Raw genomic sequence first — 24,968 nt, 5'->3', positions numbered from 1 at the left:
CCGCTGTATTTGGTGTAGTTCTGTAACCTCTGTTTCTTTACTTTAAAATGATGTCTAATTGCACAAATATTTTTGGCCACAGTCTGACACTGTACAGTACTATTACAGGATTTTTTTTAACCCATAAGAATGTTTATTAATTCTTTCATTTAGGCAAGATGACCTATAACATTATTATACTATTATTTTTACAATAGTCACAGGTGTCCATTGACAGTTCTCGGCACTAGGTTTGATGTAAAAAGGAATACAGTCAGAATTGTCTGGGATTACTATTTTGTGATGTTACGTGATGCTACATTGATGTTTCCATATAGTACATTAATTAATGTAGTAGCGGGCGCTGTAGTGAAGTATTGTGGTAACGCTTTTATCGTATCGTGCGGCAGTAGAAAGGATCACACGTAAGTTAAGAGCGCATGCTTCACTGACAGGACCGTGCGTAGTGTGCGCTCGCTAATATCTTAGTTATCTTTAGTTATTGTATATGCCCTGGTCAGATCCACTTTTACAACTCATCAACCATTTTGTGGGATTATAAAATGTAGTATAGTATAATACTGGTTTGTAGAATATTCCTCTGCTCTGTGCCAGTATCAGCAATATTATAAAACTGCTGACAGAGGTAGATGTGATCAGTGGCAGTACCAAACTCCCTAATGCTGATGTGCAGTGCTGTAAAAATAGTATAAAAGTAGTTTCAACTGGACACCCTTTTGTTGATATATGTTGAGAGGTTAATGAAGTAAAGGAAATATTTTTAAGTACAGGTCATCCACTTAGTCCAATCTGTCAAGAGTGTAGGAAATTGACACTGATCATGCACATTATTTGTTTAAGATGCTCTGCTGAAGTTGTTTAATGTATTTAATGATAAAATGATTATAAAACAGCAATATATGTTATTGATAAATGGTGTTAAAGACCCCCATATTATTTATGTGTGATTTTTAAAATTTGACATCAATGGCTTTGCACGTGCATTATCTTTTACCTGGCTTGTTGGGTTTTCTTGTGTGCATGTCAGAAGCAGCTTGGTTAGACAAAATAGCAACAATTAATTAAAAATAAAATTGTTAACCTTCTCCTTGTTGCTAACCTGGCATTCATTAGATGCATTTTCACACCAAAAGTATATTACATCTTAAAGCCCACAATTATAATTTTCGGGGTGGTCTAACGGTGGCACCCTCTCACTTTATTGTTTTTCACAGTTGTTTAGTGCCCCCCTTATAGTTTTCATTGGTGGTCTAGTGTCCCCTCTCCTACCCCATACAGAGTTCAGCAGTGGGAAATATGCTGAGTACACGGTAGCTCACCATACTTGGTTTCAGTGGTAATATCAGCACTCCTGTGCCTGCACTACAACCAGCATCCTCTGCTGTGTACTATGACCCAGCCTGGTGGCATCATGAAGCTGGAAATCAGTACATGCAGCTAGAGGATGCCAGGTCCTGTGCAGGTCATGGGAGAGCAGCATTCATGCATATATATCTATCTTATCTTATCTATCTATCTATCTATCTATCTATATATATATAAATATATATATCCAGCATCCATATCAGCATTTCTTCCATCTGCCAATGTCTGCAGACCAGGGGGAGGAGAGAGAGGGAATTGGACACTAGAGAGGGCTTATGTGGTTAGTCCTTGTAAGATGCCCTGGGTGGTCATCATTAATTGCTGAGGGCATATATATCTACATCCCTGAGGCTTAGAGGAAGTTTCATAGAGCATGGATATACTGTCCTCAGAAAAGGAAGGAAGTGGATCATTTTTGGTTTATATGTTTACATTTTCTGTAGTTTTATAGATTGGAGCAGATGCAATAAGGCAAAGTGAGTAATGAGTGTTGATACCTTGAGCTTTCCTGTTGTATACCACATGAAAGAAAAACAATAACGAGACTCAAAAGGTCAGAGGGAGGAAATTCCTCCTGACACTCATAGCAGCAGAGCTATATTGCATATTAAGTTTATTAGGGACATCATGAGGGTATGTCCTTGATCCATTATCTGTACTGCATAAGGCAGTCATCCAGGACATCGAAGACAGGAGGATTCTGGGGTTTTAATATCTAAATGCTTGCTAGATTTGTGTTTTTAGTGTTCTGCTTTAACATAGTAACCTTTTTTTTCAATAGTAAAAGAAGGTCCGCACTGATGTCTCCACTCCAATGTAATTTATTCAGGACATGTCCAGTTCAGGTAAAACACTTAGACTAACATGTTTCGGACTCCAAGTCCTTAATCATAGTCATGTCTCAGCATTCTGATTGTGAATTTAAAAGGGAGGGTAGTAAGAGGCGGGGCACAACCCCACCCAAGCGAGGGAGGGAGCAGATTACCCACCAAAAACTAACACCTCGTTAAAAATGTAGGTAAACATTAATACAATTAAAAACACATACAGATAAGGAGCAAAAATAATGAGAGCAATATATGCAATGTATGCAAGAATCAAAAGGCAATCCAATTCTCAGCCTGTCACCAAAGCCAGGTCCCACCTCGCATTTAGACCCTTAGGTGATCTAGTGCCAAGCCGGAAAATCCAAAGTGCCTCTCTTTTACGGATCAGTGCCTGAAGGTCACCTCCTCGCCTAGGCAAGGAGACCTTCTCTATTCCATGAAAGGAGAAGCCAGACATATCCCCATCATGAACCTGTCGGTAATGTTTGGCAACATTAGAAATATTTTGTGTGGACCACCCAGCCCCCAAGAAATGTTCCGATATCCTGGCTCTAAGGGGTCTGGTAGTGCAGCCCACATACTGGAGAGAACAGATATGACATGTCACCACATAAATCACGTTTTTGGAGCCACAGTTAATAAAATGCCTGATATTGAATCTGGAACCATTGTGGAGTGATTCCACAATTTTTGTTCTAGTGTGGAAAGCACAATAGTTACAGGTTGGTATTGCACATTTGTATGAGCCCCTGGCAGACAACCACGTCTGTGATTCTGTGTGTGTGCTGAAAAGGCTGGGGGACAACATACCACCCAGTGTGGGGGCTCGCCTACTGGAAAAACTGACGCCATTGCGAAGAAAGGGCCGCAAGTCCTCATCACCCTCCAGGATAGGGAGATATTTGGTGATGATGCCCCTAACCTCCTGAAACTCCGAGCTAAATGAGGTTATGAAAGCGGACCTCTCTCCGAAATCGCGTCCTGAGGCGTTGGCCCGTATCAACTGACCCCTTGGGATGGAGGCTGCCCGCTGTTTACCCCTTTCTATAATCCATCCAGGGTATCCTCTCTCCCTAAGACGTCTCTCCACCACATCAAACTCTCGTCTTTCGGCCACCTGATCCGAACAATTGCGGCGGGCCCGGATGAATTCGCCCACCGGAACCGCCCGAATCGTGTGTACCGGGTGACAACTAGCTGCCTGTAGTGTGGAGTTTCCCGCACAAGGCTTCCGGTACGTCCTGGTTTGGACAATCCCCGAAATAGGATTGCCCTCCAAGGTCAGGTCTAAATAATCAATAGAGCTGGCCTGCCAAACATGAGTAAACTTCAGATTACATTCATTATTATTGAGACAATCCACAAACTGTTGTACCAAGACAGGGCCACCCCTCCAGACGACTAGAATGTCGTCTATAAATCTCCCATACCAAGCTACCTGCTCCAGATGGCGCCCACCACCCCCAAAGATGTGGAACTCCTCCCACCACCCCATATAGAGGTTGGCCAAAGAGGGGGAAAATTTGGCCCCCATGGAGGCTCCACACCTCTGGAGGTAGAAGGCGCCATCGAACATGAAATAATTACGGGTCAGGAGATACTCAGTAGCAGCAGAGATGGTGGGTAATCTGCTCCCTCCCTCGCTTGGGTGGGGTTGTGCCCCGCCTCTTACTACCCTCCCTTTTAAATTCACAATCAGAATGCTGTGACATGACTATGATTAAGGACTTGGAGTCCGAAACATGTTAGTCTAAGTGTTTTACCTGAACTGGACATGTCCTGAATAAATTACATTGGAGTGGAGACATCAGTGCGGACCTTCTTTTACTATTGTTGCTCATTGGGTTTGGCCACTCGTGTTCCTGCACTGTCCCACCCAGTACGGTGTAGCGGTACTTCTGTCTACCTTTCAACCTTTTTTTTCATTTAATATGCTTACAAAAATGGGTACAATATAAAACTAATTCCTCCCAAGAAGGAAGATGCTTTCCTGTGCAGATAAAATGCATTTTATAGATTCCAAAGAAGGCTATGACAATCTACAAGGTCATCATAGGTTTGGAGCATCTGTAAAAGTATATCATTCATCAGCAGATTGCTGCTTTTATGTTGAATGAGTGCACACAACATAAATAGCTTATGATCTATTATTCTCATGTGCTCTTTGGCACGCAAATAGTAAATGTACATTTTTTCCATATATAACCGTTTATTTGTTGTTGACAGAACACCACAATGTTAGAAATGCAAAGAATTTTGTAGTTAAACTATTTGTCACTTTCATATGAAAAAAACAACTACTTTATATTGTCCAGGAGAAACTGAGAAAGGGAAGCTTTTTTTTAGTCCTTGCATATTTGCATATATCTGAATGTGAACAGCTTAATATAGCCCCCCCCCCCCTTATAATCATATAGAATGTTAATATGTTAAAGGCATACTGTATTGTAATTCTAGCCCGAACTACATCTTCCAATGTGCTTACTGTACATTGAAGCTTTTGCTAGATATCTGAACAAAGGTCAGCATGCATAACTTTCTGTTCATGTGTGAAATACCTGCAAAGCAGTGTACATACCTAAGATTTTTGCTGCCTCGATCATTTATGATCATCTCAGGTGAAACTAGGATTATCTCACTAATATTATAAATGCGAAAGTTTAGATGTTTGTTACGCAATCACGCAACAATGGCTGAACGGATTTGAATGACATTTGGCACACACATAGTACATTACCTAGAATAACATATACGGTAGGATACTTTTATCCTCATAACCAAAAAGTGGGCGGAGACAAATACAAATTTCACTGGGAAAATGTAAAGTGCAGCCATTCTTACACTGTTTATTGTAAAGGTTCCCAAACTTTGCACAGTTGGCCACTGGGTGACTGGGATTAATATTCAAAAAGTGGTCGGAGCCTACAAAAGCCAAACAAAATTTACCTATTCATTTTCAAGGGGAATATTTAATTGCTGCCATTCTTGCACTGTTAATGGCACATGCCTCAAACCTGGTACAGTTGGTCATTCAGTGACTTGGGTTCAAATTCTGAAAATGGGGTGGAGTGACAGCCAGTCAGATTTTGTTTCATTTCAATGCAAATTATTGATGCCAAAGACTGCAAAGCTCACAAACTAGGTCATTGAGTAATTGTGTGTTAGGGTTAGAAAAAGTGGGCAGAGCCAACACCAGTCAAATACATACCTGGGCAATGCTGGGCCACCAGCTAGTTAGGAAATATAGCAACAAAACTGGTTTATCTTAAAGTTGAAATAAACATTAGTAAATTGTTGTGTTTGATCGATAAGGAGCGAGTGTACATTTGATAAAGGTGGCCAATGAAAAGGGCGCAGGAAGTAGCCGATAGTAGAATATCTGTACATTTATCAAAATTCTGTCTTTTCTTCTTTATTCATATAGCAAAATATCTGTAATATTTACTGATATTTTACTATGACATAACCTCTTCCTGCCCTCACACAGAGCCTCCCCCCCACCGTGGTGCTTAACCTTAACCTCCCCCTGGCGGTGCCTAACCTTACCCTCCTACTGGTGGTGCCTAATCTTGACCCCCTGGTGCCTAACTTTAGCTCCCCGGTGGGCACCTAACCTTAATCTCCCCCTTGATGGGCACCTAACTTTGACGCTCCCCAGGTGGGCACCTAACCTTAACTCCCCCATACTTACCCTATCACTCTTGCCCAGCCTGTTGGAATGGTGCTTGCTAAAATAGATGGTGCCGCCAGCCATGCAAACTGTGGGTACAGATAGCAGGTGCTAGGCGCCCTTTTTAACTGGAAGCATCTTGGTGCCCTTTTCAACGTGTTCCAAGGAGTGGGCACCTCCCACTCATCCTTTAAACTCCCCTTTGCAATAGATCAGAGCAGCCTCCTCAGCTGAAAGCTTAGCTGCATGTGTATACAGCTATTGTTCCTAAACTGCCCCGTAAACTATCCCTAAGTACTGTTTACTGTAACAGATATTGCAAATGTGTAACTTTAGAAGAACATCTGCACAGTAAGCAAAATCTTGGCTCTAAGTCACAACAGCAGAGACCTTCCACCCTGCTTTACACATCCATGTACTGTAAAGACCCCTACCTTGACCTCCAATTCCTGATTTCAAGGGCTTTGGAGTAGTTCATTAGGGGGAACTGACAGTGCTGCTGAGGCCATAGGGCAGCACAGTGTGCAGTCTTACAACACTTTGCTACAGGATCACTATAATGATAATTTTTTTAACATGGAATTCAGGGAAGGACAAGAGACGGAGTTAAGGATTTCTGTTTAGACGTGTTATGCATTCCCCAGGGACAATGTGCTGAGTTTTGTTTTAAATACATTGCATTTTCAGTAACTCCAAGGCCCACACTGCACCTGGAAATCCAGCACATTTGGCAATGGTGGATCTGAAGAGTATGTTGAGAAATAGCTGTTCTTTCAGTAAATGACGCAGACAGGGAGGACACCATGTGCCAGTAGAAGGGTCCTCCTGTCTTATGGATACTCCTGAATACTAATATGTGCCCAAATTATGGCAACATTTGTGTGGGCCTAGAAAAAAAGGGCCGTCATAGAAAGTACAGTGGTGTAATTGCTTTGGGCTATCTGTTTGGATATTGTTGTAATCTGTATAGTAGGCACTTATGCTTTCATTTAGAGAGAGGTTAATTTTTCTGATTCATGAAGCATGGTGTTCTATGATGCTTATTAATTAGCACATTTGCTGTTCTCAAACATTACGGTATTTAAGCCTGCATGCATGAAGAACTCACAGATAGCTGCAGCACCCTAGCCACCTCATTATTTCCTCTGGCTATTAGGAATAGAAACATTATTGATTTGTCTTTTCTTCATGTCTGTGTGAGAAAATATTTCCTTTCATGATTTAATGAAGGAGAGAGAGAGAGCAGTTCTCCAGTAACTGAAACCCTTCTTGCAAGCATCAGTAAGACCTGCTGAGGTCAATAATAAGCGACTAGGAGACCATGGGGAAAGGAAGTCATTTTTCTTTTGCTTTCAGTGCCAAAGTGACCTTAGATGAATATCTGACAGGCGGTAACGGAACAAGACAGTTCAAGGCCCAGATCTTGCTGAAATAATAGATATGCCCCTTTTGTGGTCTCTGAATTACTAATACACAACAGCATTACAGTATAATCCAAACCATTGTCTGATTCCTGATTATCATCAAGCATTTGTTGTGCATCATTCCCACACCATCAATACAAATCCTTAATGTGATATCCATATAAGTCATATCAGGAAAATAAGTGTAGTGTAGAAATAAAATTGCAGTTTTTCCCACAAAAAGTAAAAAAACTAAAAAAAAAATAGTAAGATTATAAAGCAGGGAAGTACATGATTTTTCTCTTTAGCTTTCTAGCTGTTCCCTCTTTCCATGCATCTAAATCCAAGCCACATGGGGTGTAACAATAGCCCCTGTGACCCCTGCAACCACGGGGCGGGGACTTTGGGAGCCCACTCCTCCTCCTTCTCCTTCTCCATGCAGATTAGCACAGGTAGTGAAGTAATGTTTACCTGCACTGTGGATCTCTTCCATGCATCACAGCCGCACAATTCTGCTACCATTCGCTGGCCTCCGATCTCATGACTAATGTAAGTCACATGATCGGGAGCCAGCAAATAACAGCCAAGAGTGTGAGGCTGTGATGCATAAACCAGCAGCACTGGAGCAGGTAGATATTACTCTGGTCCTTGCGCTATTCTGCATGCTTATCTGGACAAGGGGGTGGGGGTGTGGGAGCAGATCAGGTACAGCGGGGAGAAGTTTGGATTCCAGGGGGCCCATGATAATTTCGCAGATGCGCCTCATGGGCTGTTATTACGCCTCTGCAAACCACTGGGTACATTTTTTTTCATATATAGTAAATTTGTAATGTGAATTAGTGTTGCTCATGCTATAACTAATCAGCAAATCAAAACTTCACAAATCTTTCACCTGGTCAACCTGATTGCATGTTCCTCTGTCAATCTGGCTACAAAGGAACAAATACTAATTGTAGTCACATGCATCTAGCTATTACAGAGGGTTAACTCAGCAATGAAGAAGCAACTCATAGCAGCTAGGTTAACATTATTGATTATAGTAAGTTGGCATTTAACGTTACTGTGCTGTATAAGGTTGGCAATGTAATATAAGTGTAGGTGTCTAACATTGCTGCACTACATTTTCAGCATGGGTAGCAAGTATGGACACAATGGACTGGCCTGCTTGATTGCACATGCTTGCTTATTTTTTGAGGTCCATTTGTGTAGTGGGAAACATGGCAGCACTTTCATACAGAGTCTGTACCCGAATAATCTATCTGCATGGATGTGCAGAGCTCCAGAAACTGTACAACATTACACAACCAGCACTCAAAACTAGTATAACACAGGAAGGTGTTAGCTTCAGTAAATAATTTGTGCACAGATTATTCCCTACTGGACTTCCCCACGGCGATGACGGACCCTCACAGGGAGGACCTAACACCAGTCTAACAAAAAAACTTTTTCATTGTGCTGCTGATCATAAATGGTATAAACATTTCATCAAGCAGGCAGACAAATGACAGCGCTCGAGGCTGCACTGGAAATGAAAACCAACAGAAGCCTGCAGTGCCCCACTGGGGCTACATGCCTTGAATGCAAAACAGATGCAAATTATGTACTAATTCTAATCTAAAAGATTTTGAATACAGATTGAAGCAATAAATGAAGCTAGCCACATTTATGTAGTGCTACACACAAGACTGATGTCTGTGCTACAACTAATTTTAGAGTCCACTTGGACCTTCAACTGTTTGTAAGCACAAGTATAGAAAAAGAAAAACCTTACTACTGTCAGGTTACAACACAGTCAGAGAATGTTGCCATGTTAAAAGAAACTTTTGTTTGCTACTGCCAAGTATGCCGATTATGAATATGAGCATCAAACTGACCAATACTGTAATACAAGGGAATAATAAAATGTGATACAAACATATTCAAAAATAAAAGTAATCCATATACGACTAAAATGAGCTCTTATTTAGGGTACTTTGGCAAACAGGTGGGTAAGAAATAGTGAGATCTACATAAAAAATGGTCAGGGGCTGGTTGTCATTCTTGGGACATCGACTATTGGCCATGCTGGATTAAAGGATACTGGTTTGATAAAGGTTTACTAAGGTTCTCTAAGATGGATTACATTGTAAATCACAGTGATTCTTCAAACCTGTCATGGAGCTAGTACAATTATTTATATGACAAGAGTTTTACTCAAATTGTCACTTTTCTTGATGGTTGCCAGATGGCCATTCCTGCTTTCTTCTGCTCATGACTGCTTAGTGAGGGTGAGCAAGGCACAGGAGGCAGGTGGTTTTAACTAGCAACCAATGAAGGTGATTGCCAATTGCATATTCAGAGATTCTGCCTCTCTGGTCCATCTGATAAATATGTGAGGTTTCATACAGACACTAGTACATATCACACATGATAAACGAGTGCAAAGCCTAAAGCAGGCTCACATTAAAGGAAATTAACCAGAATAATAAGAATTAAAGTATTCAGGATCCATCAGATGAAGCAGCTAGTTTGGGCATTAGCGGCGCTTTGGTAAAATAGGTGCTTCATAGACCGCAATGTTAATTCAAATTTACAATAAGTATCGGAATTAGGCGGTGCACATATTTTCAGAGGGTGAGCTTAGTGGTGAAGGCAGCACTGATATTGGTGTATTTTGTGGCATGTGGCGCATGTCAGCTAGGGTTAGGCATCTCTAAGGGCTAGTTTCCACTTGTGCGGTGCGGAATCACCACTGATTCCCCGCTGCCAAAATTGCATGCAGGTGTGCGTATTTTACCGCGCTTTTGCATGCGATTTCGCATAGGTTAGTATTTATGTGATTTTTAACCATGTCACTGCCTTTGTGATTTAACATTAGCTCTATGCGAAATCACATGCGAAATCACGGTGAAATACGCATGCCAAAACCACATGCGATTTCCCTATTAAATACATTAGCGGCGAATTGCATAGCGGTGTGCGAATTCTGAGGGCTCTTCCGTGCAGATTTCTCCCGCACAGAAAAACGCTCAGGATTACTGACAAGTGGAAACAGGGCCATCCACTTGTATTGGCTATGCGAATCCGCATGCGGACAACGCATGCGGATTCGCGATAGTGGAAACGGGCCCTAAAGGGAAGGTTAGTGTGAGATTTGGGTTAGGTTTAGAAATAGTAAAATATTGGTCAAAATTACTACTACTACTAGCATATGTATTACCCATTGCCTAATAGTAGGATATCAGTAGTTTAACTGATATTTCACTAGCAACTTTCCCCGACACCAAAATGACCCTGGCTCCCTTTTTGGATGTACGTCTATCAAAAGTCTTCCTGGAGAGATAAATGTATACTTTTTTCTCCAAAGGTTTATTCCAGTTTTCATCCAGGGATTAACTTTAAATTGAGAATTATTTAGCAAGGGTATTTTATAAACTGGAAAAGATTTTCCTTTGTGCTGTATGTCTTTTTTCCACGCAACATCAATAATATACAAAGTGTTAATGTCATGTCAGCAAGTTTCCTGCAGTGAGCATCAGTACTTACCAAAAACTGTATTAGGACAAATCTGGGGATGCAGCAGCTTGTTTCAGGATAAATACCAATCTTTGTAATAGAAGTGGCTTTCAGCTAGTGCAGCGGTAGCTAAAACCACTCCTATTACACTTCAGGGTAAGAAAGCTGAAAAGCTAAAAGCTTCCTATGTCTTCATTTCTAGAACACAAACAAAAAGCAAAAAGTACTCTGCTAGCTGCATCTGTCTAGTCTTTCTATACTACAAAGAACAGATGGAGAAAGCCATTGCTTTTCAATGTTTAAGAGTGTTAAGTGTGTTTTTTTTTTTTACGGCATTACATCTACAGTGTTGTATATATGTTGTATATGAGTATATCCCAAACTCTATATTTTAACTGGAAAAGTTGGGGGGGCGGGGGCGTCTTATACGCCCAGTCGTCTTATATGCTGGAATATACGGTAATTAAGGTAAGAAAAGTAATATTGAAATTAAGTTTATCAGGTACAACTTAGTTTGAGTAAGGGGAGGGGGGGGGGGCACCGAGAGCCCAATATAGTGCAGTATGTACCGAAAGGTTAGGATAAACAGTAGTATTATAGGAGTTATACTCACAAAGGCGAGTTACCTTCCAGGCAACCACTGTATAGGCAGGTGGGGAGATTAGACCGCTCCCTTCTCAGGATTAAGAAGTCGCTCTCTGTAGATGGGAAAAAAAGGGGCCAAATCCCCTCCACCAGGAGTGGACAAACTATTTTATACCAGTGGCGCCTCTGTAACATTGCTTACAAACTTAGTTTGAGTGATTATTTTGCTTGTAAATGTGCTGAAAAGTTATTTTTACCAATTAGGTAATAAGAAATGTATGAGAAGTTTTGTGAATATAGCCCAAAGTGTGCTGTGTCACGCTACAGGAGGTTCCATTCAGCTCACTGGTTGCCCTGTGTGTGACTCATTTGTCTGCCCTGTTTGTAGATCACTTCATCATCTACACACAGGGCTGACACTACCAAGCCATTTCTCCATGCGATTCTCAGGTTTTCCCCATTCTGCATTCACTCTGTGATTGCGTTTCCTCTCATGCAATGTTCTGTGTGCATTCTGCAGTTTTTCAGATGCGGTGGAATGCATTGTAATTGTGAAGCTTGAATCGTGAAAAAAAAGAATAGATATGCTTGTGGCGAAAAAAAACGCAAAGATGAAACATGAACAGCATGCGATTACCAAGCGGGCCATCAACTACAATGGCCGGTGAAGCAGTGTGCTTTTTGCTGTGCATGGCGCAACATACATGAATCAAATAAAATGTGCCCCCTCCCGCAAACTCAAGGGAGTTTTACTATAGAAAGTCAAAATGGTTTCCTCAGGTGATTAAGAGTCCATGCATTTACATGTAACACAGAAAGGCTGCCTTTATTTATCATAGTTACTTAGCTCCTGTGTGCTCAAAAAGACTTTTACTTTTCATTTGGCTCACTGTCAAGACAGAAGGATAATTTATTCAGCATAAAGCTCTTTGGAACTTATGATGCTGAATAACCAGAGTCTTGCCAAACTGCAGCATCATCTACAATGTGACCTTGATGGGACAGAAGCATTTCTGAAACCAATCAGGAAAATGAGATAATAAAGCTCCTAATGCATTACAATCAAGTGTCAACACAGCACAGAGACACTGCTGCGTCCAGCAAGGAATCCTAAGTAAGCAGAGACAGCATCCAAACCTATAAAGCAGTAATGTATATTTGCCTTTTTAGCAATTGTCTTCTTAAAAAGAAGTGCTGTGTTTTGGTAATTGATACTGTAAGATTAAAAAGGTTATGAAATAGGCAGATACACAGGCTCCCAGTGCTTTATCATTATGTATACTGGGAGGGAGGAGCTGCCTTACTGATGTGTCAGGAAAGTAGCTGGTACATTAAAAAACAGTCTTATCTCCTCAGGAGTTTTTTTTAGAGTTGTATTGGACACTACAAACAAAGAACGTGTTTCTTGGGATTTACCTGCATCTTCAGGTCAATAATACAATGTCTTAGTAATCACAGCAATTAGCTAGGCGCGCCTAGCTCATTGCCATGATCACTAAGACACTGTATTATTAACCTGATGCAGCAGGTGAATCCCGAATAATGCATTGTTTTATTATGGGGGACAATAAAACTCTAAAAAACTTCCTGTGGAGGTAAGACTGTTCTTTGGTATATGAGCTATTTTCCTGACACATCAGTGGGGTACCTCCTCCCTCCTAGTATAGTTACATTCCCCTTTTTAGGGGCTATCCCTGCAGCCTAATTGTTCCAGTGGACCCTTTTTTGGAGTGTGACCCAAGTCCGGAAGAGGACTTTCTATCCGAGTGGAGATTGATATCTCCATATGCTCACAACAGTGGTTGACTAATTGTAACCCGGAATTGTAAGTAGTAATTTTTGATACTTATAATCCCTTTGGCGTTAAATACTACACTATTGGTGCGCCTAGTTGCTCTCTGTTTTTTTCCCTTTCTGGTCACAGGAGTTCTACACAGACCTCGTCATACCGCACACCCCCACATTTATCATCATATGTACAGCGATAGCAACATTCATAGGTAGAATTTGGTCAGTTGCCACTCCTGCACTGGCCTTTTGGACTTAGTGCATGCTACTGAACCTAAATGAATAAAAATGCTGACCTTTATTGTAATCTAAAAATGCTACAAATATACTGTATTTCAAGGTACAGGTTCACTTTAAGAATGCATGGTACTTTAGCTTGAGACCGTTACATTTCTGTGATGTGCATATATGTGAATAATAATATCAACCTAGCAACATCTCTGAGCTGCATTAGTAGACTGTGATGTTGCTTAGCAACATCACACTCTTTGAGTGCCACTCACTCATTCTCTTTGTGGATTATAATAGACTTTAGCAGCTCAAACTATTTTATTTTTTTTCAAAGTGTCAGATGCCACATCACACATCTTAAAACAGCATTCTACTATTTAATCCATGTAAAACTGCAGAATCACATAGCAGTGAAGTGTTATTTAACACATTACTTATTTCTTGAAGTTATTTCACTTTGTGATACTTTGTAGGTTACTAAATGGTTCAATATTGAACTATTTCACAATTGCCTCCGCCCCGAGCAAGTACTAATGAGCGTAAGACTACTGCACTTCTTATTATTTTTAACAGTGTAGCACTCCCCCTATTTACATGCCTCTTTCTGAGCATCCGCAGGAGAGCCTCAGGCTGTATCCAAACCATTTTCTTCTGTATGTGGGCCTCTCACCTTTTCCTATTATTCATTTAACACTTTTGTGAGATTAATATTACCAATCAAATAAAATATGTTCATAGGTATGCTATTTTATTAGCACATATAGTCACATATTCCTCTTTTATAAATCAAGTATCTTTTTTATACGATGCAAGAGACACTGCTTGAAATTAGGCTGTTGGATGTATAATAGCATAGTGCAATGTGACAGGCTTACCTTTCTGGGATGTTGTTCTCTTTCTACTAACAAACATGAAACAGAAAGGAATGTGCTGGAAAATGTGACACCCTTCAGGGTGGCTGGGGATTGTACTGGTTAGAGACAGCACCTTTGACACAGGTTTCAAATCCTGGCTGCAGCCAGTTACCTATTCAGCAAAGAGTCCGTGGGCAAGACTCCCCAACACTCCAGGGTGGCGTATTGAGCGTTCTTTTAGAGGATGCAGCTCTCAAGTGCTTTGACTCACTGGTGGAGGCACCCTGAATTGTGTGTGACAGGTACCATACCATGGATATGAGAAGTGTAATGTCTTACCTTTTCGGAAGAACAAACCTTAAATAGTGGAAAAAAGAATTGTTTATTCATGCACATTAGACAATGCATTTCTCGGGTCGCAGCCCGCTTCTTCAGGTTAATAAATACGTGCCTGCAGAAATTTGGTCAAACCGCTAGGGAGCTTATATCATATCTTTTTTCCATTTTTTTATGGTTTCTTCTTCCGAGAAGGTAAGAAATTACACTTCTCATATCCATTAACATTACCTGTCACGCACAATTCAGGGCACCTCCACCAGTGTTTAGTCTAGTCTATACCCTATGGTGTCCCAGTACCGAGGACTGTCTAGTTCACAGAACTCATCCAGGAGAGCGACTGACCAGCATCTGAACCTACAGACCTGGGATACTGAGCAGAGACGGCTACATCCCTGCAAGCTCTGACGGTGGTTGCAAGTGTTGCAACCCACCTTCATGACGCTAACTTCATGCTGGCCAAGCGATCACATACATGGAAGCGTATTGCAAAAAATATGCTTCCGCACATGCGCGACGCGTGGAACCCTACGGCAGGTTCCACACTGACACGTGTCGCTATAGACTTACATGACTTCCAGTCCACCGCATTTAGACGCAGGTACATGTGGTAATATAGTTTTGGAAGCGCATCAGATTGAGGACTTCTGGCGCACAGCACTACGGGAAATGAGATTTTACCCCTAGACTTGCATTAGACTAGCATTAAGCTATGGCAAATTGTCGCAATGCCACAGTGTGAAAGGGCCCTCTGTATTTTTGCATCTAAAAGCTTGAAAGCCATTTGCATTAGCCTTTCCTTTGTATATAATTATTGTTAGTACTGTGGTTGGTCTCGCCTCCTAGCTATGCACTGAATTCAATAAAAGAGAACATACCACATTTCTAAGGGCACTAAGCAAATCAAACCAATTTGTAAGGCTGGTTAACATGAATTTCTTAGATCTCATACAATACTCATATTTCATCCAAAATGTTTAAAAATGTAGATAAAAAGTAAAAAAAAAGCTGTGTATAAAAAAGCTCTTAAAAATGTGTCTTTTGGAAACAGTTTAAATTCTGGCTTTTTCGTGTAATTTATAGGAACACAAGTGGAATGGATTGCATGCTGGTGGTCAATTCATTGGCATAAACTGATTGTTGCCTCCCACTTTGAATTGCAGTGATTTGGGGAAATTATAATATATCTAGTTCTATATGCAATATGTAGATGCTCCAGTCCAGCTCCAAGTACCCTGGTCTGGTCTTGGATGAAGATATCAATATAACAATATAGCAATCACTAATTTTTATTTTATTTTTTATCTGATTGCTGCTGTATACTATGTCAATGATGGCACCACACACTTCATAAACATGCCCCCACATGCATGTTTATTGTATGACAGCTTTAGACGGTTGTGCAGTTATGCCATGCATGCCATGCAGGTAGTCATGTCTCTTCACCACTAAATAGTTTCCTTTTTGTAGCATTACAAAACCGAATTAAACCATTATCTGAATCTAACCCTATCATATGCTAATGATTTAAACATTTTAAAACACATGTAATATGTTATTCATGTCCTAAATATTATCACACGGTAAGATTTATTTTCTGGTTTTTCTGTATTGTTTAATAGTGGTCAGTTTGTAATTTATACATTGTGTCTGCACTGCAGTATTCTATTTCCTGTATTTCACCAGCCTCCCTGTGTGCTGTCAGACATTACTTTGCAGCATCCAATGTACTGAGAACCTCACCCCTCACCCCATTCCCATTAATAGTTATAACAACTAATAGTAACAGGATATCTAGCTCTGCAGGGTGCTGTTCATCAGTGTGGTGCTGAAGGATTCTTGAGAGAAGCTGCTGAACAATAGAAAGTGCTTAGTACAGTTGCCTTTTATTGATGACCACTTGGGGCAGATGGAGTCACCTGCAGATTTGTGGCTACTTCTCTTCCTGATAGTATATCCATTAAACACATAGCAGGAAAAAAACTGCAAACTGATACCTGGCAATGAAAGCAACCACTCAGCATTACTGTAAAACATATGTTGCCTCATTCGTTTCATGAAAAGAGGGATGTGACAGTTTCAATTTTCTAATACAAGAGTATAATTAGCACATCTGTGTTATCGTTTGTTTGCAGCCCTGTCTCTATTTGCTGCTTCTGTTCTATCTAATCTGTGTGCTAAAAAAAAATGAATGAACCAAGGCAGGTCTCGTTATAAGACGTTCATTCAGCAGGTTCAATTATTGTGCAATGCTACAATCACCATTCTGTTCAGGCACTTTGCAGCTTGCAGAGTTTTGTCTATATGGATGCACATACAGTATGTAGAATAGGAGAGGAGCGTGTTGGTCAGTATTGTGAAATAGAATGTTTATTATTGAACGGTTAAATCAAACAAATCCAACAGTGAACTAAATGTATTTCTCCAACTCTGGTTTTGAAAACCATACAAGCTTAAAAAATCCTTTACAGATTTCCCCAGGCCAATACCAGCTATGAAGATTTTGGCAGATGGGTTTGGAATCCAGTGTTGGGGATCAGCACTACAGAGAGGGCTAGGCCTAAAGCTTGGGGTAAAGTGTAAGAGAAGGTTAGGGTTAGGCCAGAGTTTTTACTACAGACAATAGGTTAGGGGTAGCTGAACAGTTGGTGGAAATAGTGAATTAGATGGATAAAATAACATTGCATATCCATTATCATAGCTGCATAGTCAAATATCTGACCTGGCACCAAGATGAAATCTGCACTGGCACCAATGGATGGAACTGAATTCCAACATTGAACTATCTGCCCTTTCCTACAAGTACTAAGGAATACCCAGACAGCTCATGATGACCCAGAACCACCTAGAAGGCCTTAAAAGTAAACTCCTAACTATGGGAATGAGTTAAACATTACTCGAGGTGGATTTGTAAGAAGCATGAAATGTAAAAGCCTGCATTTTTAAGTTTAGTGTTTCACTAGGTAGATGCCAGGATCAAGATAATAGCCCCAGAATTTGCATGCTGAAAAAAATCTAAGACACAGATAACAGTAATCAGGTTCATGACATTTTTAATCATTAATTGTCCTCAAGGAGAATTTATAGAATACATTAATCATCTCATGTGCATGGACTATATAGCTACAGAGTGAGGTAACAGGGTAATATGCAGTTCATCTGTCATTTCTGCTTTACATACCTACAAACATAGTATGAACTTCATTCTACCTACAAACTGTATATAATATACTGTTATCTGTTGTATACATTGTCTTTAGAAGATACCCAATGAGAGATTTACAACCACTGTGTGAAGCAATGACCTAGGCTATAAGGTAGTAAACAAGAGGATGTCTAGGGTAGGTATAGCGCCACAAGTAGGCCAAATGGAGATAAACTGTAAAAATAGAATGATGTAATGAAAAGTAAAGAGGTTGGCACTCCAAGTAACTACCATTTCCGCCACACCACTGCACTGTGCACATCGCTTGAGCATTCCCAGCATGCAAATTATTTCTGCATTGCTTTCCTTGATAAAGAGGTACTCCATTTTTCCAATACTTCAAAACATTGGATTTTATTTATAAACAGCAATAAAGACTGCAAAGTTACTTGCAGTGCCAACTTCTTTACTTGATATAGCTACTGCTTTATTCAGGAACCAAGGTTTACGCACCCACTTATATGGGCCACTCCATGTGGGGTGCATCATCTCAACTCTGTGTGCTATTACATAAAATTAAGAAAGGTACACACAATAGTGTATATCAATAGAATATATATATATATATATATATATATATATATATATATATATATATATATATATATATATATATATATATATTAGTAGACGTAGTCTAGGACCCCAGGGCCGGTCCTAGACTTTTCGCCACCCACCTGTGGGTGGGGGGGGCCACCGAGCTGGAGGTGGTAGCGTGCAGGAAGGGGGTATTGGGCAGAGTGGCGGGGAGGGGGGTCGGACTCCCCCCTCCCTCACCTGGGTCCTCCATCTGCGCTCCCCCTCTAGCTTAACTTCAGCTGCAGCCGCCGCTATTACTAAGAGGCAGTGGGCGGGGATGGCTCACCTCTTCCGCGTTCCAGCATGAGTTCCACTGTCGTCACTTCCTGCAATGCCGTTCACTTACAATACAGTGGCGGCAAAACAGTCTAGCACCGGCTCTGGGGGCAGAGCACTACTTCTTAGATAGATAGATACGGCTGCAGCTGAAGTTAAGCTAGAGGGGGAGCACAGATGGGGGACCCAGGTGAGGGAGGGGGGGTCCGACCCCACTCCCCGCCGCCTAAGCTGGAGGGGGAGCGCAGATGGGGGACCCAGGTGAGGGGGGTCAGATCCCCCTCCCCGCCGCTGTGCCCAGTACCCCCTTCCTGCCCGCTACCCTCTTATGCGGCGTATGCTACACCGTGGGTCCGCTAGTATACTATATTGTATAGTATAATGCATAATATTGTGAGTGAGAGTTAGTGGGCCCTTATTCAGGATCACATGAGAAGTGGATGTATTACCCAGAGCTGTTCAGGAAACAACTATAGTCTCATTCAATGTACACATTCTAGTATGACTTTTATTGTCTATCATGGTATCTTGCATTATCATGACTCTTGTTATGATTGGAATCATATTTCCATATTATCTTCATTTTAACTGTGATTATTAAACTTAGGAGCTAACAATGACTTGCACATTTCTTTATGAGTTAGCTGCATTATGCTGGCACACTCTGCAGGTGAGCCGTGCTCTTTTTCCTTTTAATAAATGTTATTACTATGCTACTTTTTGGCATAATTCTGCTGTATTCCATCTCCTAATGCTCTGGCAAGGTTCCTGCTGCCAATAGCTGGATCTCACCACTGCAGTAGTAAGTAAGATAGCCTCTGCAGCTATTTAAATTATGCATCCCACTTCCTGTAACTACATGAGCTTGCAGACGAACTGAAATGTTTTATTGGAGGCTATATGACTTATCAGTATGCAGTGCAGCATGTAAAATGTGCAGTAACAGCTATTTTTAGCATTTGTTTTATATTCTCTTGTCTGAGTATAACTAGGTAAACACAGACTAAAATGTGTGCGTGACTTTTTATTTGCATTTCTTTCTTTTAACAACTATATTTTACAGTATAGTTTTTGGAATTGCCTTCTAGTATTTCAGTATGTGTATGCACTATTAACCTCCTTGGCGGTAATCCCGAGCTGAGCTCGGGGTATGCCGCCGGAGGTCGCCGCTCAGGCCCTGCTGGGCCGATTTGCGTTCTGAAAAAAGCAGCACACGCAGCCGGCACTTTGCCAGCCGCGTGTGCTGCCCGATCGCCGCCGCTCCGCGGCGATCCGCCGCGTGCAGCGGCGAAAGAGGGTCCCCCCAGCCGCCCGAGCCCAGTGCAGCCGGAACAAACAGTTCCGGCCGGCGCTAGGGGCTGGATCGGGCGGCTCTGACGTCAGGACGTCGACTGACGTCCATGACGTCACTCCGCTCGTCGCCATGGCGACGAGGAAAGCGAAACAAGATAGGCCGCTCATTGCGGCCTATCTTGTTACTTTCGATTGCCGGAGGCGATCGAAAGTACGCTTCCGGAGCGCCCTCTAGTGGGCTTTCATGCAGCCAACTTTCAGTTGGCTGCATGAAATAGTTTTTTTTTAATTTAAAAAAAACCCTCCCGCAGCCTCCCTGGCGATTTTAATAGAACGCCAGGGAGGTTAAATAGCTAAACTTTGAAATTCTATTATTAATTTCACAGATATTATTTAATATGGGATTTGTTTTTACCCACCCCAAGGTTTTACAGCAGAAATATCAGTTAGTAAGAGCACTATCCTATGATATTCCTTCATCCCATCATTCATTTTTACTTATAGGGTTTGTTTCTGATAGAAACGTTTGAAAAGATGAGTGATCTTCCAGAAGTACCTGGGTGCTGCCAATCTCTTTCTCTGTACCCTGCTGCTGCTGCAGGAGGTGACTGTGGAAGCAGAGAGAGTACGCACATTTCCAAGAGAAATTCTGACAAGAGAAGTGTGCTGTGAACTTTGCTCACACCCATGATTAAAACTATTATTAGCTAGGTGCTGTATGCCCTGTCACATCCTCCAATAAGGCCTACTGTTATCCCAGAAATAAGTGGTGCATCACAGTCATGCAACATCCTCTGGGAAGCTGCAAAGGGCGTGCCTAGACTGCTACAGTTCTGTAGTGTTGTGCTGTGTCAGCTGGCAAGAAGCAGTTGCTAGACTTATGATATCCTACATTTTGCAGGTATAACTATTTATCATAGTCAATCTAATGTAAAAGATCTAACAATGAGAATTTGCTCTGGGCAGAAATCTCTCCGCTTGAAGTTGCGGTTTAACTTTTCTTGTGAGAATTAAGCTTGTCACCGCTCTTCCACCTCTCAGTCATCTTTAATATGCCTTTAATATATCACTGACATGAAGGGGCTCAACTCAAATCACTTTTGCTTCATCAACTTCTATCTTAAGCATCCTATAACTCTGAAACTATTAATCATTTTGACATGCAGTTTTACTGCATATAGCCATTTTTGTTTATTTTACTGTCTACAGCACTAGGTTTGTATTGTCCAGGTTTGTGATGGTTATTAACTTGTGTTGGTATCATATTTAATCACTTGATACTGACACACTTTTTAATTCTACCTTTATGTTAGTCATTCATAAGTTAAGCAGATTTATGTTTTTCTGCAGACACTTTTTATCTATAAAGTTTATGCTTTCAGCGCCTTAAGTGGTGAATGGGATGAAATGTATTGTTGCTGTGCTGAAGTCGACACATTTTGTAATTGCAGTTGGAATATTAATATATAGTGTTACCTGATTTATAGAAGCCTGGGGTGTTATGGACTTTGATAGGTTATTAGGCAACTCCCTGGCCTGGTGTGTGGCTTCTGGACAATTTCCTGAGAAACCTGCAGTATCATTGTATTATATTACAATGCAATGCAGGCCTTCGGCCATACTTGTAATTCTATGCAGTGAAAGTTTATGGATTATTCACAAGGGCATTCGTCATATAAAGTTCTCTCTTACATGTTCCTTTGTGTGTAAGAATCACGAGTAAATATAACATGTGTTTCAAATGTATGATGCCATGTTGGTAATTTGTAGAACACTGAATTATTTGGTGTATATACACAGGAAACAAGGGGTTGCTATCTTTTAGTACAGAGTTGTCAATAGCCATCAATTTCAAAGTAGGCTGTGAGGGATATAAGCTACAGTATATAAGATAAGCAATGCCCCCTGGAAACTGCCAGAGAATATTGGTGAGCTGTGAAATGTACTGAGTGTAAAAAGTGAAATATATATGGTGATAGGGGGCAGGATCAGCACTTCAATATATTGTCTTGTGCTTGGGTTGTATTTATTGGCTTATAGCTCCTCCCAATCAGGGGCTTTCTTTATGTCTGATTAGAGACTTACCCTCTGTCAAAATGCTAATCACTTCAACTGGTATCATTTGGTGCCATTCAAAGTGAATGGGCTGCTGCTTTCTGGTTTCAATGACCCATTTTGCAAGGTAGAAGACTACAGTGGTCTACACTTTAGTTTTTTGTTTTATGTTGTTTTGCTTTTTTAGGGGTCTTTTCACTGATTCACACATGTGTAAGTGAACCCAGAGTTAAAGGTTAGTTTAGCTGCACTATCTCTTCAAATCAGTGTATCTTTGTTTTTAGTGTTCAAGTGAACCCGAGGTGAAAATAAACTGGTGAGATAAACAATTGTATTTATCCTCCTACTCCTAAAAATGACTTCTTTTATATTGCATGGCTTTATTTAATATTTAAACGTTTACAAAGCATGTTGAATGTTTTATTGTCTCTGCACAATGGCAGCCTATTAAGTGTCCCAGAGTTAAAATACATGAACTATTACCTTTTTTCTATCTCACCCCTGCCCTCAAAAGCTGTATTCTGCCAGGAAACCTTTTGTGAGTGTAATTTGCTTATCAGTGAGGTGTACTATATTCCTTTAGGTTTAATATACTGTATATATACTATATTAAAGTGAACCTCCGGACTAAAAATCTACTCAGCAGAACTGAAAAGGCTTGGTGTTTCTTTAACAGTTTCACAGCATCAGAACTTTGTTTTTCTTACCAAAGTATCATTTTTAGCTGCATTTTTAGCTAAGCTCCACCCATCAAAGGGACCTGCCCGGGCGTTTTTCCCTGATGCTGTGCAAAGCATGATGGGATTTCCTATGTTGTTATTCACGTTACCTAGCAACTGGGAGGGGTGATCAGCACACAGGACAGTTGGAACTGTGTCTCATGCTCCCTGTCACCTCCTTTCAACCAAAAAGATGGATGCCCTTATGAAATCAAACATTTGCCTGTTCTTTTAAAACAGGGTGGGTAAGAGATTAGATTACCTATCTATTTTAATTAACATAACTAATGTAACTTAATAACAGTATGTTTGTTTAGGCTGGATTTTCTCTTCAAGTACTGACAAGAGAGAAGCTGTTACATGCATGCCTGAAAATTAACTCTTTCAGGCAGCAGAAAAAAAAACAAAAAACAGCCTGGTTATGACAAAGAAAAACAGCCTGGTACTGTACTCACACATTTGTCTCATCATGTCCCATGTTGCCTCGGGTACACTTTAACACCTGCTGACAAACTAATGGACACAATTTTACTATTTAATGCTAACATTACATAGAATTTTAATGTAAAGCCCTGTGTCCGCCGGCTTCCGGTGCGTAGCCCTGTGCCTTCGCAAAAAAGGTCCTTGGCGCTTCTCTATCTCCAGATTGGGAAAGTATCATGTCACTCTTCTGCAAGGGTGCGGGACTACCTGCCAGAAGTCGGGGTACACAGGGTTCCAGAAGTGATTCAGAAGATAAGGACCCAGCAGGTCATTTTAACTTTATGAGTAGAGGATCCATAGTATGCTTAATTTACACTGAATAGGCTCTTTAACATTGAGCTGAATGCATTTTTTCTTCGTACAGAAAATATTCATACGAGCATAGCATTATACATGTTAAAAAATGGATTTAATTTAGCTATGTCATTGTGCTTATAATTGCTTTCTTCCACCCAAGAACATTCCTTCGTTTTGCTATAAAGCGTCGTGTGTGGGAAGCCCTAAGATGCATAAAAATCTACTGATGTTCATGGTTTAATGTCAGACGTTTTCTTTAAATTCTACTTATTCTGCACAGCGGTTTTTTTTTTTTTTTACCTAGAGGCAGCAATAACACCAGAGTCTATTTCAGTTCCATGTGAAAAGGATGTGAAATTCATGTGGGTGTATTAATTGGATAGTCAGCCTGTGTTCATGGGTGGCATCTCTTTACTGTGCCAGTGCTGGATCTGAATGCACTGCAGTTGGCCTGTGGAATGTTGCACTCTACATACAGATAGATGCTACCAGCCAGCAACATATGTGTTATGCTGAGCTGTACAACTAGACTGAATGGGAGGTCTCAAAAGTGGACATCCTACAATAGATATTGGAATGTTCCCATGGTCTCATGTTTGGTGTTCCTCTGTTTAAAAATGCTTGATTTGCTCATGATTTTGCCATATTTTATGATGCTAAAACTATTTTTTTTAAACAAATGATGAGATGAAGCTTCATTACTGAAACAAAGAATATAAACAGAACACTAGTTCATTTAATAGGTAGTCATAAAATATGACTACAGAAACAGTACACCACAGCTCTTCCAGTGAAATTATGACTGATTTAGATTTACATGAAGTAGCATAATTTTGCATAGTAATAACAAAGCATAATATTGCAGTGATAATAGAGTGCTCTACATTCCAAGCCTGTCCTACATAATGCTGCTGTTAGCTTAATATGTTGTTTGCGCTGGTTACCAACACACCCTACAGCTACAGTACGGTGATAGCAGTTGTGAAATGTGGTACTTTTTTTCTGTTGCTATTTTAGGTTTTACCTGTAAGGCTTATAAAAACCAAGCCAAGCTATCCAAGCAACATGTTAATGATTACATTTTCTTTTAAAAATATTATCCTACTATCTTAAGTATTTTAAAATGTTGATGTCATTGTCATTGGAGGCGTGGACAGTTCTCTGAGAAAATACTTACCATACAAGCTTTTACTTGTATACAAAGAGTTTACATTATAGTATATAGTTTTAAAGTCCAGCTCCAACCAAAATGTTTTTTAGTTTACGTTTATCTTAATTTTGGGTAGAGTAAGGGCTTGTTCATACTTTTAGTGTTCCCGTGTATTGCACATCACTTTATAGCACCCCCAACCCACTGCTTGGCAGATTATCCTATTAATCTCGATAACAAAATGTCTCAACAGCAACACAAACAGCAATAAAAGGTTCACTGAGCAGAGGAAGTATATGAGATTGTCCCTCAATGAAATCAATGATCAACAAGGCAACTTAGGCAGGTGCCTAGGAC

The 24,968-nt window shown here is 40.6% G+C and overlaps 1 protein-coding gene across 7 annotated transcripts in view; it reads left to right on the top strand.

Annotated features, from left to right (window-relative positions):
- NRG1 (neuregulin 1) overlaps positions 1 to 24,968 on the top strand; it is a 929,658-nt gene that overhangs the window by 811,003 nt on the left and 93,687 nt on the right. The gene's annotated exons all lie outside the window — the stretch shown is intronic.

This window comes from Hyperolius riggenbachi, chromosome 1, assembly GCF_040937935.1.
Source record: "Hyperolius riggenbachi isolate aHypRig1 chromosome 1, aHypRig1.pri, whole genome shotgun sequence".
In the NCBI taxonomy this organism is placed as follows: Eukaryota; Metazoa; Chordata; class Amphibia; order Anura; family Hyperoliidae; genus Hyperolius; species Hyperolius riggenbachi.
This window is presented reverse-complemented; position numbering and strand designations above follow the sequence as displayed.